General features: G+C 38.8%; 1 long non-coding RNA gene across 6 annotated transcripts in view; it reads left to right on the top strand.

Moving 5' to 3' along the window:
* Positions 1-64: 64 nt before the first annotated feature.
* The window catches only part of LOC120476161 (uncharacterized), a 54,392-nt gene continuing 34,881 nt past the window's right edge, over positions 65-19,575 (top strand). For 2 of the 6 annotated variants that reach the window (XR_016149274.1, XR_016149269.1), the window contains exons 1-4: positions 65-1,796; positions 6,691-11,414; positions 11,513-11,622; positions 18,007-18,125. This is a non-coding gene — a long non-coding RNA (uncharacterized LOC120476161). The remainder of the gene's footprint in view (positions 1,797-6,690; positions 11,415-11,512; positions 11,623-18,006; positions 18,126-19,575) is intronic. The other 4 variants (XR_016149272.1, XR_016149270.1, XR_016149273.1 and 1 more) reach the window with 4 other exon arrangements.

The raw sequence follows: 19,575 nt of genomic DNA, 5'->3' as shown, positions 1-19,575 counted from the left end.
AGCATTACATACGTTCATTTTAAGCAGAACTTTTTTTTTTTTTTTTAGAAAATTGGACAAAAAAAAGACAACGGTACAATAGCCTATAACAACCCCTTACAAAAATGTAAGGCCAATTTATACTTCTGCGTAGTGTACAGCGTAGGCTACGCACGTAGGCGACGCCGTCGCGAGCATTTATACTTCTGCGTTCAGGTCTTGGTTGCTCTGCAGTACTGCTCTGAAACGCTAGGGTTTTAAGACGAAGGGTTTTAATTTTCCACTGTGTTTAGATTCCTTGCGGTATGGTACGCGTCTGTGCGTAAACAGAGAAATGCCCTGGCGACCACCCAGAACACCCTATCATTAGAGCTTTGCACATTTTTATGTATTCATTTATTTATTTATTTTTCAGAAAATGCAAAAATCTAGTTAATATTACTTTTTTTTGTAGATCATGCTTTTCACATGCACTCTATTCTTCTGGTGATTTATCTTCGGTTAAGATTCCAGGAAGTGATCATCCAACAGAGACATCCAAAGTCTGCAAATGCACACATTCATCTCCACCCTGTCTCTTTTTATTTCTCCACTCTTCCCTATATATGTTTTGGATTAGAATAATTCTTTAACCCATATCTCTAGTGAATGTGGAAGCCTCCCCGTTTCCGAGCTTGCGGTGTCAATAGCTGCTGTTTAATCCTGATCCCCCGAGCACCAGAGGTTGACACATGATACAACCAAATTGTCTTTATTTCAGAGGCAGAGTGACATCCCTTCCATTCTGTTTGGCTCTTTCTAATCCATGCAGATGTGAAACCATTCAGTCTGAGGTAAAGAAAATTGACACAAATCACTTTTGGATCCTGGTGTATGTGTGTGCGTGACTGCGTGTCTGTCGCAGGGGAAGAGCAAAGACCAGGATATACAAGACAGCTTGCAACTGCATTGTCGACAGTGCTTTTTCAGCGAAAAAAAGGTTTAATATGCAAAAAGGCAGTGATGGGTGTATGTGAATATGAGAGAGAGAGATTGAGTGGTCTTACGAGCAAACAGCTATCTAAGGGTGCTTAACTCCACAAAGCTCCAAAGCTCTATTCAACACCTATTCAATGCCACTGCCAAGATTAAAAACTGGCATGTAGAGTCGTGTCATCCTATCGATCCTCATCTGCTTTGTAAGTCTACCATAAACAACCATTTAGCTATTTACAGAAGACCTTTCTGATACTCGCCTGCTTCACTTTCCTGAAATTGAACACATAGAGTATCATGCCCTTATGCTGTAAAAAGTGTCTCTTTGGATGGAGAAAAAAGATTCTGTGATTGGTTGCATGAACATTTTCTAGTTGCTTTAGATAAGTAGTTTTAAGTGGTGACTATAGAAATAAAAATAAATACATTTCTGGAGTGGAAAGGCAATGTAAATGCGGTTCCCTTTCAATATGGTCCACTCGCATTGCATCAGTAGCTGAGAACGAGGAAAATGTGCCAACATTTTTCTTCAAGTGCGAAAGATCATCTCCTTGCTGACTCCGAAGTGAAGAAGATAGAAGAAGACCTGCCTTCCAGGTATGTATTTCCATGCCTCCATGCACCCTGTTCACGCAGACATCACACAAAATCAGCACGTTTCATACTATGCAGAGTCACCGAGATCCATAACTGAAACAGCAGCCACCTTTACAGTTCCTCCTGAACCACAACAATGAGCTTATGCTGCATTCATGACGACTACCATAACTTGGAAGAGATGAAAACTTTCAATGGCAACACTATCAATGCTGAAATGTATCTGCAGCAAGAAGGTGGTACAGGTCAGTGCTCTTTAAGTTCTTCATTACTATTGTTGTGTTGTGTGCTTTTAAACAAGAGGTAGTTTAACAGTCTCTTGTGACACTTTTGTTTGCTCCTTGCTGTACGCATTCATGTGTTGACGTTCTGAAGGGAGGGTGGGATCTTATGCTTTCAAAGCTAGCTTGCTATTGTTAGTCTCCATGAAAATTACCCACTCTACCTTTAAATAGCCAATTGGCTGTCGGTTTTGGCGTGTTAAAAAGCCACGTATCCAGAGAATTTGTAAATAAACATGTATACAGTATGTTGTATATTTCACAATTTACAATACATTTGATCAGTTGATCTGTTCCAAAACGTGTTTCCTATGTGAGCAACATTTTAATGCGCTTTTGACAAGAATTCTAGTCCAAAGGTTGGTAATTTAATTTACCTTAATTTTGATTGTTAAAGCAAGATAAGTTAGTCTTATAATGTTAAATCCAGGTTTTGCCTACTGTTTTATAGTGTTAATTCAGACATACCACTTTTCACGTTTTTAACACGCTATATTGTACAGAAGTAGCCTATGCTATGCTTCCCCGAGAATCAAAAACATATACAAACATACATATAAACATACAAACACATTCATAAAACAGGAAGACCCATATTCAAGTTTTGGGATTATTTTCGTAAATTTGCTTTGTGGCAACTTTTCGTATGAAAATGAATTGTTGTGAATACTTCCCTACTTGGCGATTTCTAAAGCACCTTCTCTGTGTTGTTGACATTCACTTGTCTCTAAATGCTGCTCTTTACTTCCTTCTGGAGCTTGTGATGATGTGTCTGTGAATTTATGTGACCAATTGTCCAGTTCTGATCGATAGATCTGTAGATTCTTTTGATTTCACACTTGTGAAATCTCATTAGGCTGTTGCCATAGAAAAATTTCTGTGGCTTTGAGCCTTTGCAGGCGACCATGTGCAAACATTGGGAAATGACGGCTTGCATCTCAGGGCATGAATGTGGCACAGTTGTGAAAAATATGGGATGTATTAACAAAAGAGCTGAGCTCGCCTTTAACATTAGACAAGGTCCTCTAAAGCACTCTGTAGTGCAGCAGTAATTGACACACTGTAGTCAACGCCGTGTGTGTTTCCTTCTCTCTTAATCGCCTTTCTTTAATCTCTCTTCTTGGTTTGATTCTTGCTGTCTCTCTCTTTCTGTCTCTCTCTTCCGTCTCTCTCTCTGTAGTTGTGCATACAGAAAGCCACTTATTGGTGATTATTCAGGAGTGGATTTGGCTGCAGAAGGGAAAGTGATTTTGCTGTGTTGGCTTTGATGAGGCAGAATAAACTGTCAAACATATGGGGGCAGGTGACAGCATGATGGACATAGCCAGGGCAGAGAAAATCGTACCAGATTAGCACTCCCATATTTATTAACCATCAGTAAGGGAGACTGAGAAACAGACAGGCTGGGAGGAGATATGCCTTGTCATCTACGTTGATGGAAATAGTCTTATCAGTTTACTTAATGCTCCAAACTGAACATTTGCATTCGATACATGTTTTTACAAGACCTGAAAGTCTCACTTGAGCATATTTTCACTGTGTGTGGTGTTGACTTAAGGGGAAATAGCGTGTGGTACAGTGACCTACTAATTTATAATGTTACCTGTTTAGGTTTTTTATTTACTGAATGGGCTATATGCACGCATAAGTTCCGCATTTGACGTAAGGATGCTCGTCCATTTCCGGTTGTGTAGATTAAAGCGGAGGAAAACCGGAGAAAACGGGATTATGGCAGAGTCTTCAATATTTTCTGTCCTCTCGTCTTTGAAACGAAACGTGCATACGTTTAGATGTAGTTTTATATATAGTTATGTTTATTTAATATAATTTTAAAAAGAAGCATAAACACAACGAGGGGTGTCTGTTTTATCTGTTTTTGTGACTAACGTTTCATTAGTATAACCATGGAGTATTAAATTCAATATAAATTCTCGGTATTGCATTGGACTCTATGATCGGCGGAAGTTATCGAGCATCCTTAATCCTTCACCGGAAATAACGCCGTGCATAGAGCCCATTAGATTTGTGTATTTATTATAGGGATGATGAGTAGGGGGAGTTTGGTCTTCAGCACCTTCATTATTCATCATAACCTAAAGGCCAATTGGATCTGAATTAGTTAGTTTATTGCTATAACATCCTTCCAATCAGAATATAGGCCTATCAGTAGCTTATAAAATTAAATAATGTAATTCAGAAGTACCTCATTAACTTTTTTCTGTTATTATTCATTTAACAGAATATTTTTTAATTTTTTTTCATTAATGACACCTTTAAAAAAATGACAATCAGTACCGTTCAAAAGGATTCATAAGATTTAAAAAAAAAGAATACTTTTTTCAACAAGGATGCATTACATTGATCAGAAGTGACAGTAAAGAAATGTATATTATGATACAAAAGATTTACATTTCAAATAAATTCTGTTCCTTTGCTCTTTCTATTCATCCTGAAAAGGAGCATTAAAGGAATAGTTCACTTTTTAGCTTACCTCAAGGGCATCCATTTGTAATCACAGTCACTTCCAAGTACTCTGAGGGCGAGGGTGCTTCTATCTGCGCAAGCGCGCCAGAAAGCCCTTGAAATGATCTCTCGCGCATTTACAGTATGTCACTCATTGTTTACACAGAGATTTCAGAAGTGTTATCCTTCACTGTGAAGATCTAAACGTATTTAGATATACAGAAAATTGCAATGGAAGACGATTTCGATATATCAACAGACAACTTAGATTTTTTTTTTCGTAACTGCGTAAGAGATCTTTTCGGCGCATGCACAGACCAAAGCGCCTGTGTCTTCAGATCACTTGGACGTGGCTGTGGTTACAAAAGGGAAAAAACGACATAAATACTGTTCGTTTTGTGTCTTAGGCCATCAATGTGTACTTACATTTACGAGTTATTAAATCATGTTTAATTTGGACTTCTCTGTGCATGCTCTTTGAGGTGAACCAAGGATGGACCCCATAAATCTCCATTATATGACTGACAAGAACGGTTTGACCTAAAAATATCAAAATTGAAAATACTGTGGAAACAGACACCTATATCTTGGATGCCCTTGAGGTAGGCTAAACCATATCAAAAATTACTGAAGATGATGCTGAAAATTCAGATTTTAAAAAAAGGAAATTATAGAAATATATAGAAAACGGGTATTTAAAAATTTAATAATATTTCATCTTTATAATAATATTTAATTTTACCTTATTTTGATCAAATAAATACAGCCTTGGTGACACTTAAAAAAAAATGTAAAAAAAATAAATTTAAAAATCTTACTCACCCCAAACTTTGAACAGTAGCATATATCAGATTTATTTAACATTCTGCAAAATGCAATAATTTCACCTTAACCCAGTATTGGGGCAAGATGGCTAAATTTCATGATATACTTTGTGTTAAGCAACTGATTAGAAGGTCATTTTAGTTGTGGCCCATAACAATGCTAATGCTAAATGCTAGATGTTAAATTATCCAAACTGAACTTGTCTCAACCTGATTTGTTTGATTTCTACAAAGAAAGGATATTTTAATGTCACACAATGTTACCCCTGTTCTGTGGGATCAGCAAACAAATCTTACTTTAGTGGACAACATTATCTTCTCTTTCATTTCATTGTACACTATGCTGCAGCACAGAACTGTACCACACACTGCCACACAGAACTGTACAACCCCACACACATATATATATCTTGCCCTGCACCCCCCATTAGGAGAAACAATCTAAATGTTAAACAGGTTCCCTCCTGAAGTGGTCCGCATTCCCCCTCCTTTGAGAAATTTGGCCTGTGGTGCTTTTGTCAAGTTGCCATTGTTCTGTCCGACACACATGGAAACAAAAGAACGATGTGCAATTTGGACCTAATCATAACATCTGTACTTCACTGCTATTTACATTTTCTCTATCAAGGCGGAGAAGAAATGTTAATTTTAGATGGGTCTTTTTATGAGTGGTAATTACTGTCATTAAGAACGCTCGAGAGACTCCGGGGGAGCCGGGACTGTGATGTAGTTTGACGTGTTGTATAATTAATACTGAATTAATGTCTTACTTTATGTGCTGCTGGAAGAAAGGCCCTTAACAGCTTTGAGAGGTGGCTTGTGCCGTTGTCACTGCACTGCATCCGAGACAGCACACACACACACACACACACTCTCTAAAAATCAGGGTGGTCTGGTCTAATCTTTTTGTTTGTGTTGATGGATTTGTCACTATGCGGGCTCACTGGTTGTTATTGTCGTGTTGGGTGTAGTGTAGCTTTCTGGCATCTTCAAATTCGGACACTTGAACCATTTTGCTTCTCCTTATAAAATAGTAATGTGATTTAGATTCATAGATCAAATTGTATATTTATTACAAGGATGAGAAATTTGTTGTGGAGTCTGTGTTCCATCATAATTTGAAGAACTCAAAATGAAGATTCACCAACGAAAGGTAATTTTTGAACATCACGCCATTGGGTGAGTTCAGATGGTCCCAGCTCCAGTGCATCAAGTATGTATTGTGGATAACTGGTTCTTCCTTCAATGTGGAAGAAGAAAGAGGAAGCCTGTTCCACAATCTCTGTGCCCATTACAGCCAATCCTGCTTCAAATCCTCCGGTGGACATCATAGAGTCCAGCCAGCCATGACTTTAAAATAGATTTAGATTAATTATATTGAGTTACACCAAAGGACATATCAACTTTCCAGAGTATTTCATTTCAACTACCCATATGTACCTATATCAAAGCACTATGGTAGTTCTGATATGTACTGGTAACACCACAGTCCTGAATCTTTCAAAATGAATCTTTTTCTGAAAAAGTTCTGAACTTGAAACTCAGTCTCCATGTGTATGTGTGTGTTTTAGGAACAGAGGTGAGTGTAGCTTCCAGCTACAGCTGAGAAAGCCTGTCAGAGCAGCATCCAGAGAGTGAGAACTGGGACCTAACGTTGGAGGAATTTGACTTCAGGACACAGGAGGTCACAGGTCAAACAACTGCATGCTCATTTCTATCCTTCGCATACTTTTAGATGTTCAACTCACAAACACACACTGGTCTAACACATTGTGGACCTGCATGTGGGCTGCCCTCCAGGCCACCAACACAACCAAACCATGACATATCTGATGATTTTGGGTATAGCACATCATTTGGTATTAGCATGCAATGGAAATGACCTATGCACAAAAACTGAACAAGCAATTATAGCAAGCAATTAGCAAGCATTATTGTAATGCATATGACCATTTTTTAAAAATTTCTCATTATTCTCAATGAAGATGCTCATTATGTAATGCATTTTTTCTATTAAATTTTAATAAATTAAATAAACTGATTAAATTTTCTATTGCTACAGTAGGAAGTTATCTGAGTATTATTTATATAGTATAGTTTTAGTAATAGTAAAATAGTTTTTATTTATATTTTAATTTAGGTTTATTTTTACATTTTACACATTACATTTTCATTTTTTTTTTTTATCATCAATGTATACGTTTACGAAACGGTTGAGGAATTCACAAAGGACTTCATTCATATAGCCTTGAAGGATGGCCGGAGCATTGGATAACTGAAAGGCATAACCTGAAACTCATAGCGGCCTGAGGGGTTCACAAAGACCGTCTTCCTCTCGTCAAGATGCCGGATTCGGATCAGGTTTTTTGCACTTCTAAGGTCCAGTTTGGAGTAAATGCGTGCTCCATGCAGCTGTTCCAGGGCGGCTGGAACCAGAGTAAGGGGAAGCTAAATTTAACAGTTTGTGAATTAAGTTGATGGTAGTCAATACACAGCTGCAAGCCTCAGTCTTTTTGGCCACAAAAAAGAAGCTCGAAGCGGCAGGGGAGGTAGTTGGTTAAATAAACTGCTGACGTAAGGCTTTTTCCACATACTTCTCCATGGCTTTCTGTTCCGGGATGGACTGAGGTTAAATACAGTATTCAATACACGGCTGCAAGCCTCAGTCCTTTTTGGCCACAAAAAAGAAGCTCGAAGCGGCAGGGGAGGTAGATGGTTGAATAAACTGCTGACGTAAGGCTTCTTCCACATACTCCTCCATGGCTTTCTGTTCCGGGATGGGAGTTTAAATGCGACCTTTACGAAGGGTGGCACCGGGTAGCAAGTCTATGGCACAGTCCCATGGCCGGTGTGGAGGTAATTTAGTTGACAGAACCTTACTGGAAACATCCTGGAATGCCTGGCACTCCACTGGAATTTCTACTTGAACCTGGACTTCAGAGCTCTTAACTGAAGTAGAACAGACATGAACTCTGGATTCACCTGTAGATGACTTGGAACAAAATGAAGAAGGGGTTCTCTGGATGGAACTGAGGCAGGATACATGGCAATCTTGACCCCAACAGAGTATTTCCCCGGTTCCCCAGTTGAGTACTGGTTTATGTTGAACTAGCTAGGGGCGTCCCAGGATGATGTCCACGGTGGACTCCTCCAGCACTATTAGAGAGATCTCCTCAGAGTGTAAACAGACGATGCAAAGAGTTAGAGTGGGTGTATAATCGCAAATTCGACCTCGACCTAGAGGCTTGCCTTGTATGGTTTGGACGGGAAGATCTCAAGACAGATTGTCGATAAATATTCAGTTTTTGGAGAAACTGGGTGGATATGAAGTTCCCCGCAGACCCAGAGTCGACGAGGACTTGCGATGGGAGACAAACACAGGAGTTTAAGACGTGTAGACTAGTACATGTTCGAGGCTCAATCTTCGGGGAAAGTTGAATGGAACTCACCGCCAGCGGCGGAGGTCGAACAGGGAAGGAACTGAGGAGATGCTTTTCCGATGCACAGTATAGACAGAGGGAATTTTGAACTCGGCGCTGGCGTTCAGAAACGGAAAGGTGAGTGAAGTCAACTTCCATAGGTACTGGTGCTGGAGGATTGACTGATGGAGCCGGGGGCGGAGAACAAACCGATCACAAGTGGTGAGTCGCTGGGAATGTCTGGATGGTCTGCTGGATCAGATTCTCTAACCCCATGCTGTCCTCATACACAACCTACAGGTGGCAGATGTTGGGATTCAATCTATGTCGAAAGGCTGTGATCAGCGCAGTTTCATTCCAGCCACTAGACAAGGCTAGAGTGCGGAACTGGAGGGCATACAAACTCACTGAGGTCATGAATGGACGGTTTGGATACAGTTTACTCAAAAACCTCTTTAAAGTGCTGTTTGTAACCTTAGTGGGATTTGACCACCATTTAATCTGATTCCGCACAATGACAGTGCCCACTGAAGCGCTTTACCAGATTACAATGATATAATGAAAGCTACACGGAATCTGGAATTCTAAAACGGAATCATTCTGGAATTGATGCTCATTCATTGCCATATACAAGGATACTTGGAGAAGAAACCCACTGCAGTTCTCCGCCTCACCAGAGTATGGTGCTGGCCTGGCCATGGGACTTGCAGAGGCAGTGAACAAAGCAGCGGGAGGTTGCGGAAGTGGCGGTGGGGGAGTGAATGCAGCGGCGACTGGAGGATTAGCCGATGAGGGACCCTCTCCAGGCTCCGACGGATTCTGCATCTTCGGTCTGGTCTTTTGTCAGTTTAACTCAATGGAAACAGTCTTCCTTTCTCTCTCTCTCTTGCAGATATTGATGATGGAAGATCGGGGAAGAAGGATTCGGCTTAAGGGAAGCATCTTCCCACCTACCTTCTGGTTTGTAGACAACCTACATAAACTACTGACAATATCAGAAAATCTTAAAGGATCTTATTTTTATATACATTCTGAGATAAAATCTTACCTTAAAATCTCCTTCACGTATTTTTATGAGATTTGCTAGGGTATTTTGGTGGAAACTATGGTACATCGCTTTTCACTGATTCTGCAAGCTGCAAATTCAGAATTATATAGTCGGCTCACTACCTGCAGCTAAACATTGAATGCTCTATTCAAAGGAATCCCTGGAAAACCTGTAAGCATCAGTTTTATGGCACTCGTTGCAAATTAGAATATAAGATCAAATGCAGGCACACATTCTGCTCTGTAACAGCTTTTCTCTGGAGATGACTGAGACGTACCTACAGGAGGTGAGAACTGACAAACCAAATGCACATGCTGATAACTGAAATTCCTTAATCTCCATGTTAATCATCATGAGCTGCCACCACTCGGTCTCCGTTTTCACTTTCTATCTGTCTGTTTCTTCTTCTATTTCCCTCCCCCTCTTCCCCATTTGCTCTCTATCTTTCTCTCTCGATCTAATCAGCACATGCTGGATGTAGCATATATTCACACAGTGCAGCCATGCATTGAACTGCCTCCATTAACTTAATATGCACAAGGTCCAGTGTTCATACAGCCTCTAGCCATTAGTTGGAAAATCATATAAAAACATTTGTCACGTAGCTTGAGAATAGCCACATTATGGAAAAATGGAAGGAAGACAGAAGAATGAATCGCCAATTGAATTGAGTCATCATTTGAAGTTCCCCTCTCTCTTCGTGAGTGTTTCGAACTGCGTAATTCTGACGAGTGGTGTCTAGACAGAGTATGTAGTGACCGTCTCAAAGTCTTTACAGCTTCTGGAAAAATATTAGGATTGTCTTCAGGAGTCATGAATCACCACGGCACACAGCAGTGCTTTATATGCACAACATATGGCTTACAGAACATTCAGAGGGGATTCTCTTTTCTTCTCCCACTTCCTTTTTCACTCTTGCGCTATCCTTCAATTTCACTGTCTCAGTTTTCTATTTTCTTGCTTGCCTCTCATGCTCTCCACTGCTGAAACGACTCCAGCATACTGTATGTTGGATTTTTGATACTGGTCTCTGGAATGGGATTGTAGGTGTGATGACTTCTTAAATGTTTTGTTCATGTAGAAATGAACAGTCTATCACCATCTATTCATACTCTTATTGAATGCTTGAACCCTACTGTTAAATTTGAATTTTGCTGTAAAGAACAAAAAAGTTGTTTAGGAGAATGTCCAGGCTGCTTTTTCTACATTTTTTATATGTAGAATTTTTTTAGATAGAAGTATTAGAAAGTATTTTAACATTCAATAAATGATACAATGTCTATCTTTTGTATTTTAATTGTATTACTTCTGTATGTATTTCAGCTTGGCCACTAAAAGCACTAGACCTGAGGTTGAAAGAACATTTGTTCTGCATTAGTCTGTGCCGTCTGCTTTTGTTTCAGGTGGGGTCTCCTGTATTTTGATTGAATCCAGATATGAACTTCGACCATTTTTGCAAAATGTTTAATACATGCATGCCTTCTAGACGAGCCAGAGAGCTAAAAGAGAAAAATAACTCTAAAAGAAAGATGTTTTAAGCTGACACCAATATACGCTTTCACCGGGACTTGTTGTGCACTTGGAGCCCAGCAGAAAATCAAGGATCAGGAGCTCTGTAATTGAATTCACCTGATTAGAATTCTACCCCCTCGAGAGTGCGGGAGACTCATGTATGGTTAGCATAATAAACAAGAAAATCTGAGACATGGGAACGCGGGAACCACTTCTTCCAAGCATACTGAATCAATTAATAGCATGTAGAAGGAAACCCTGATTATGTGAGCAGAGAGCCGGGCCAGCGAGACAGGAGACTGGATTCTGGGCCGAGGTGGTTATTATTAGTGATGGAGAGAGTGTGTGTTCATATAGTGTGTGTGTATGTGTGTTTTTTTGGGTGTGCTTTGATCCTGTCTATCCCTCGCACAGCTGCAGCGGTTAAGCTTGGCCCCGGAGGAATCCCACATAGACACCATTCACCTCTGCCAAGAGAGCACACCGCTGGTCAGCAACCTCAGTCGCTGGATCAAAGAGCAGAAGTATGTGGAGCTACCTCAACATGGACACACTTAAATGCACACACACCGTGTCCAGAAGTTTTTCATCCAAATTCCAAAGTTCCCAGGATTCTCACGCCCCCTCTTGTGTCACATGAGTACTAAGGCTGGGAGGTGTAGTGAAAAAATATACTGTAAATGATTGCTTTAAATGAATGTAGCCTATTTGCGTTCTCTCTCTGAGAGAACACTGTTACAAAAATGCATGAATGAAAATGCATATTTTTCCAACACGGTCTCATGAAAGTGCGTATCTATACCATGATTGTCATTTCTCGTGGCATTTATACGCCAAAATTGTTTTTTGCGTGCATGTGCTACGCACTGAAAATTCCCTGGGTAGGTTTAGGGGGAAGGGGGGTGGGGAGTTCGTACTTCTTATACGCCAAAAAGTGTGTATCATATACACGCAAAAACTAGTTTTGGCGTATAAATGGCACGAGAAATGACATTCGTCTATTTTTCATGTTAAACAGAACTTAAACAGCTGGGCAGGTATAGTGCTTGAGACATTATTACATGGTCATTTAGTGTTTCTTTGGGGAAAAATGGGGTATTTAGATGTAAAGTATTGCAACATATTAAATTACAATATTTTATTTATTCAACTAAATCAACTTGCGATAGTCAAAAGACAACTTGCAGTACGCTATCTGAAAGTGATTTGCTGAAATCAAAACGTGGAAAGTGAAAGGTGAGTACTAGCCAATGACTTTGGCAAATTATGTTAATCCAGCCCACTGTAGAGAGTCTTCGTTTTAACACGACTACAATTAAGTAAAACAAACTTAAATCTTATTATTTTTCTTCAAAAACAAAATTACAGGTCGTGTCATAGAGTAGTGAGGCGAGGCTATAGGCGGAGCCTTGGGCTCCCCATGCCCAGGAGAAAATGGCTCCTGACAGGCCTGAGGTGGTACCACGCAAAATTTTTATTCTCTAAAGATCAAACAGGAAGGCAAACCGATACTTTTACAGATACAGCTGCACACACTGAACATGGACAATACCGGACAGTGAACTGAGGCTATGTTTACATGGAAGAAAAAACGCAAAAGTGGCGTTACGTTATCACTTTTTATTCTGCGTTTAGACAAGCGTTTTGGGTGGGAAATCTGCTTGCGGTGATGCAAAAGTGTGTGAAATTCAATGTAGTACGCACTCCAGGCGGCTAGGTGGCAATGTGGAGCACTGCCGCACAACACCAAGTCCGCGCGCCTGCGTTCAACCTTCACTGTCAAGCAGACATTTGTGTTTTTACCGGTTTTTTACCCTTTACACGGGAACGCGGCGGTGGAGCATTTTTAAGATTTCCACTCAGGAGGATGGTTTAACTTTATTTGCGTTTTTAAGCCCCAAAAACGCAGTCGCCGTGTAAATGAAAGGCACATCCGATAAAATATTTTTACATTTTCCCCCACAAGCGTTCTTGAGTAAACAGGGCCTAAAACAGGACTGAACATATACAGTACAGGTGTTAATGATGGTGACTGAAGAGTGCACAGCTGAATGTGATTAGTGTCTGTGAAAACAAAAGTGTGACGTAGGCAGGTGATGACAAAACATAACAAATCCAAACTAAAGTGAATGTTACACCGACACACACTGATCTGACAACCTAATGAACTGTCTGTTGGAGCGGTGTGAATTGGCCTTTTTGGAACTACTTTCAATGGGCGGAGCAATAGGGTAGAAGTAACTGTCAATATTATCTAAAATGTACATTTCTTGATTACTGGACACAAAGGCTTTGATGCTTGAGTGCTGTCATGAAAATCACAGTGCATTTTCAATATATGGGCCAGCTATCATGTAAACAAAGCCTTGCGCTCTTTCTCTAACACTGTATCCTGTAGATCACTTGCTCGTTCAAGTTTCATTTTATTTTCTTCTCCCCATTATCCCTTTCCCCATTTCTCTCAGCCCTCCCCTGGTTGCTATTACCGTTCATATTAAACACGTTTTCCCTCCAAGCACATCGACAAGACCTCATTGCAAATGAGCTTCATAAAACTCAGCGCATAATTCATATCACTTTTGAATGGTGAACAATGGCTTTTTATGGTGATGTCTGAGGTAATGCTCATTGAAGGGTTATTGCCTAATGATGTGCGGCCCGGTGGCACGACAACCCTCCTAGACCACCCACATTTTGTGGTTTGTTTGAATAATAAAGAATTATATTAATTTGGCTAGTTAATTAAGAAATGTCAAAAGACAAATATCAAAGCCCACATGAATCCCCATGCGGCCTTTTTGAATAGCAGGGTATGCTATCTTTAGAGGTCAACCTTACTTTCTGTCCTCATTTTCCAAGTCTGTACTTGGAGAAGGCACACATTTGCTATGCTTTGTTTCTCTTTGTATCTCTCTTGCTCTGATTACAACTACAGTGTTTGATTTGCAATTTAAGGCCAATCATGATACAATCAGCTCTGATGAAAGCCATTGAGTCTCGGATCATTGTTGTTACATGCAGTTTAGTAATGCTTTATCGCTCACGATTACCTTCCTGGGGTCTAAACTCCGCAGCATTCACGCACGCTTATTGAGTTCATTTATGCCATGATGTTCAAAATCGAATGATGTCGCTGATCCTTCATAGGATAGTTCTGCCTTTCAAATCCAAAATGATCCTTGATGACCTTGTCTTCCATGTTTGTCTTTGTAGTAATATAATTCAGAGCAAAGGAATATGAATGCGGTGAAAGGGCTTTGTTGACACCTCAAGCTGAACTGCTACACCCAGCAAGTCAATTCTGAGCATTTAACACATGGAACATATTTCTACATCTACCTCTTGTATAAATACAAAGTGCATTGCTTGTGTTTGAGAGTAGTCAGAGTTTGCTTTGGAGATTTTGTAAGGTTTCAAGTCTCTCGACACTCTCAGAGCTGCTTTTGCTGAGTCTGCGCGAAACCTGAATTAGAAGCATTTAGTCAGTTCATGTTTAGCTATACAAGCGAAATTCTTGTGCCATTGAGTTCCAAAATGTGACAGACCACAATTCATTATCCTATGCAATTATAAATTATGTTCTCAGCATGGCCACAAAACATTTTAAATAGAATCGTCTTGAATAAGTAAGATAAACTTGATATGTTAATAGTAAGCAGTGAAAATTATTTTCATGATTTGTCATCACAACTTTTTATTTTTTTTCAAATCAACTTAGATAATGAATGATGACATAACTGATAACATAATATCTTGAATTTCTATTTATTAAACCAATCTCCATTGTATTAACTAATTTTTATTTCAATGAATTTTTAACAGTGTACCTGGCATAGACTTTTGGGGGTACCTCTGTTGCCAAATAATTTCTAAGCATTAGAAATCTACCAGTGTAGCAAGACAAAATACCATTATATTCAACATAGAATATATGAAAATATCTTAATTTCGTATTCTTTTTAGATATATTGACAAACCAAAGACTAATAAAAACTCATTAAGAAAATTTCCTCAGACTAGTTTTACTATGGAAGCTTGTTTCTGCCACAGAATAATAAAAAAACAAACTAAAAAGGTAATTGTGACTGTTTTTCTCAGAATTGTATGATATAAACTTGCAATTGGGAATTCTAAAGTCAGAATTGCAAGTTATAAAGTCAGATTTGAGAGATGAATTGCGAGTTTAAATCACAATTTGGAGAATTTTTTTTTTATTGTATATTTTTATTATTATTAGACAAGCATTTGCACCCTATTCTATAGAAACCTTATAAATAGATCGCTACTTTACATTTTCAATTTTCAGCATTTATCTTCGCTATTTTCGTTTTCGTAGTTCGCTGCTTCACTACCATAGTACGATGCATCGTTGGAGAAATCAACTAGCTAGTCACGACTGTTTCCCGAAACCCATAGTCGCAAAATATCGTTCAGACACATTGGTTTCGCACGTGGTGGAGACTGGAGTAATAACTACTTTTAAACTGTTTGAGATCCAATTAACGCTAGGTTTTCTTTATATATAAATTACAGACATGTCATCTGAGGACTATTTCTAATTGTTCTCAGTTATTTTGCTTTATTACCAGATTCCATATTTGGCTCGTTCTTACATAGTAGAGCACGTTTGCACATGCGCACTCTTCAAAATCGCTACTTTAAATCTTTTAAAAAACTAAAAGACGTAAATTACATTTGTATGCATTCTAATTAAAAGACACCGGTTGTACTGAATATCAGCTTGCTTATTTTGCTCAAGATAAGGATTTATTACTTCCAAATGAGATGCAATATAGAAACTATACCTCTAAACACAGGTCGAGAGCTGTCATTCAAACCACACAACTTTGCGATGCTGTTTGCGAATGTTCGTTGGAACGATTGTTTCTGGAAACACCCACTCGCGAACTTGCGACTATAGTTGGCTAACGACGCTTTCGGGAAACGCACCCCTGTTGGTAGGAGGCTGGCTGGACGGATCAAAGAACAGTACAAGATTTTGAACGCCTCCAGCACTGACAAAGCAAACGTGTGTATGTGTATATATATATATATATATATATACATATATACATACACACGTATATATATATATATATATATATGTATATGTATCGGTTTCTGCTTTTGTTTATCCTGAACAGCTTGCGGTGTCATTCACAGTATTTTTTTAAAAGTTGCCTTCATCTTCTCACATAAGATACGCTTGAGCAAAAGACATTCAATTTACAGCTTCCTGTTAATGAAAGCAGTCACTCGCTGGACAAGCTGAAGACTCTATAAAAGTTTGAGGTGCTCTCTGGTTGGCTAATGGTGTTCGTCGAGGGCTGTTCATTCCCTGCTTTCTTGGCTTCACACCATCTTGTCAATTAAGCTGAGGATTGTCTCCCGCTTTCAAACAAAATCAAAAGGCCTGAAAGCCAAGTGGTTTGTTAGCTGAATGTCGAAGCGATACTATTCTGCACCCCTCAGATGGTCAAGGAATCTGACATAAAGCGTGCATGGAGCCCGTGTAAGCGTTAGAGCCTCCCGTTCTGGCTCGCTCTCCGCACCCTTAGCTCTCCTCACACCGCACCAAATGAATGGACGGCTCTGATGTGATCTGTGCTGTTAGCTGGGAAATGAGGATGCAGAATGGCCATTATAAGAGTGAAGAACTGTAGAAAGAAGAAATGGAGAAGAGAGAGATGAAGCTAGTGTGCTTGCACTGGAAGATGAATGTATTATGAATAATGCCTCTATTTTTCCATCCAATTCCCAATTCCATCTCTCAGCCCATTGTCGCGGTCGCCCCATTACTGCTTCAGTTTTCATCCCCAAATTTGATATTGGAGAATTGATCTCATATTTATTTAAAATAAGATTATGTCTTTATTAAAACAGATTTCTTTTCTCCCCAGTATGATCCAATGAGATGAAGGGAAATTATTGAGAACACACCCATCTATCATGCCATCTCAAGTTCAATGTATTCTTTTACAACTTCGTTTGAGGAATAAATGAACACTTGTAACCTATAAAGCATTAGTTGGGACGTTTTCTTTCCTTGTTTGTGAAGAGGAGGTCAGCATACCATACAAATTAATGTTTTAAAGCTGTGTTATGACAGATGCCACATGCAGGGTTGTTATGCTTTATTATACTAAAACCCCTAAACAAATATTTTCATTACTTAAAATAAACATTAACTGAAATTAAAAAACGTATTTTTACTTTTCATGTTTATTTATTAATTAAATTCATGAAAACTATTATTATTAAATGTGAGGTGGTATGTTCCCTCTCAATTTGAATTGGCAAACTGTGTGCATCTTTTCAGATGATTATAATAATAACAATCCATCTGCTGAAATGCCTGGTCCAGATGGATGATATGAAGTGCTACAAGATGGCTGATAGCACTGTAGCCATTTATCTCACTCTCATTTTAATTCTTGCTTATGTTTCATTCCTCCGTTTTTCTTTTCCCTGCTACTTTGCATGATGAAGAAATCCCAGTGTGGCATAATGTAAGACATAATCACTTTATCTGGAGCTGGTTTCAGACAAGAACATGTCCACTTTCCTCTGCCATTTCAACAAGGACAGCTGGCACAGCTCCAAAAGATAATTTTACCCCAGAGAATAGAGGATGGAGCGAGCGAGAGAGAGAATGCATGTATGCATGCCCTGCCAATCAGTTCAGCTTCTCTTTTACATGCCGTAAAGAGCAGCACATCAACACAGATTCCTAAGCCAGCCATCTCTGCTCCTAATGGACATGTTTGTGAGGAAATGAATAGCTCTTCTTTTCCATTAAGTGTATTGGAGGAATTAGTAGTTTGAGCGTAGCCACTGCAAACCATGTTATATAAAAAGTTCCATCTCTAATGCATTTAACTTTTTTTCTCCCTCTTTCCTCACCATAGATGGGAATAATTTGGAACAGATGAGGCCTAAACTTTGGAGAGAGGCAGATGTCACGCTTTCTGGAATTTACATTTTCTGGAGTCAACAGCCAACCGAAGCTCTCTGGCTTTAGTTCTGCGTAAGTCTGAACAATTATACGATTTTTCTTTGTCCTCCAGATGGTTGATGGGTTTTTCATTTGCCCCTGAACTCTGGCAGCTTTGTTTAATGAATGCACAGATGTTATTGCTCCATTTTGTAACTCACCTCTATGTCTCGATTTCTTCATTTCAGTGATGTCATCACTGTGTGCTAAAAACATAATAGTCATCTCTTTAGTTAAAATGTTCTCTGCCTCAATTTAAAGAATTCATCATTTATTCGCCCTAGTGTCATAACAAACCTGGGTAATACATTGTTTTAAGGCGATGTTCATATACTCTCAGAAAAAAAGGTACAAAAGCTGTCACTGGGCAAAAGTGTACCTTTAGGTACACTTTTGTACCTAAAGGGTGCATATTGGTACTTTAATTAAGGTACCAATATGCACCCTTTAGGTACAAAAGTGTACCTTTTGAAAAGGTAAAGCCCCAGTGACAGCTTTTGTACCTTTTTAATTACAATTAACTAACCCTAAACTGTAACTCAACAATAAGTACATGTAGTTAATTAATATTAATCAGTTCTTATTTGAGTATTTACAATGTAAAAGTGTCACCTTCAAATAAAGTGTAACCCAAAACTGTTTGACTTTCTGTGAAGCACAAAAGAACAAATGGTTTAAAATATGAAAAAAAAAGTTTCTTAAAAGTGGTGTTGTGTGCTAGTTTGGAACCATATAATATATTTTTAAAAGGCATTATTTTTTGCAGTTTTTACTTTTTTTTATATTTGCACTAGTGTTCTGTCTTCTGTTTTTTTATTTCCACATTATGGTGGTATGAATTTATGGATTTATGAACGAAGTTCTTGTGAATGAATATTCCCCGTCTGCTAACATTTGTTATGACATCTGCTTCAAACATTACAATGCTCATGATAACTTTTGTTAATAAGTAAATATACTGTACTTCTGTATAGTATAGTATAATTTATACACTATTAAATGTATTGATATTTTGAATTAGGTATAATATTGATATATTTTCGCATGTGCATTGGCTGGTCTAGCCTAAAAAAAAAAAAGCTTTATAATGCTATTTGGGCATAAGAAACAGCACTTATGGGACATTTTATGTCAGATTTTTGTTGCTGAATTGAAATACGTTATTCAATTGTGAGTTCGGAAAGAAGTTTTTGAGATTTCAGGATTTCACTGCCGAGTGAACAACCTTCCTTTTGATATATGTTGCCCTGCACTCTAAAAATGCTGGGTTGTTTTAACCCAACTTTGGGTCAAATATGGACAAACCCAAATGTTGGGTTAAAAATCTATCCCAATGGATGGGTTTGTCCATATTTGACCCAAAGTTGGGTTAAAACAACCCAGCAATTTTTAGAGTGTGTACCATAGATTGCTAATATTGGCTGGATATAGAAATGCCAATCTTACAGTTTATTAGGCCAGCGAAATAGACGGTGTGAAAGAT

The sequence above is a fragment of the Pimephales promelas genome, chromosome 22 (genome assembly GCF_988280905.1).
Source record: "Pimephales promelas chromosome 22, fPimPro1.hap1.1, whole genome shotgun sequence".
Lineage (NCBI taxonomy): Eukaryota > Metazoa > Chordata > Actinopteri > Cypriniformes > Leuciscidae > Pimephales > Pimephales promelas.
Note: the sequence above shows the minus strand (reverse complement) of the source record. Positions and strands in the feature narration are given on the sequence as shown.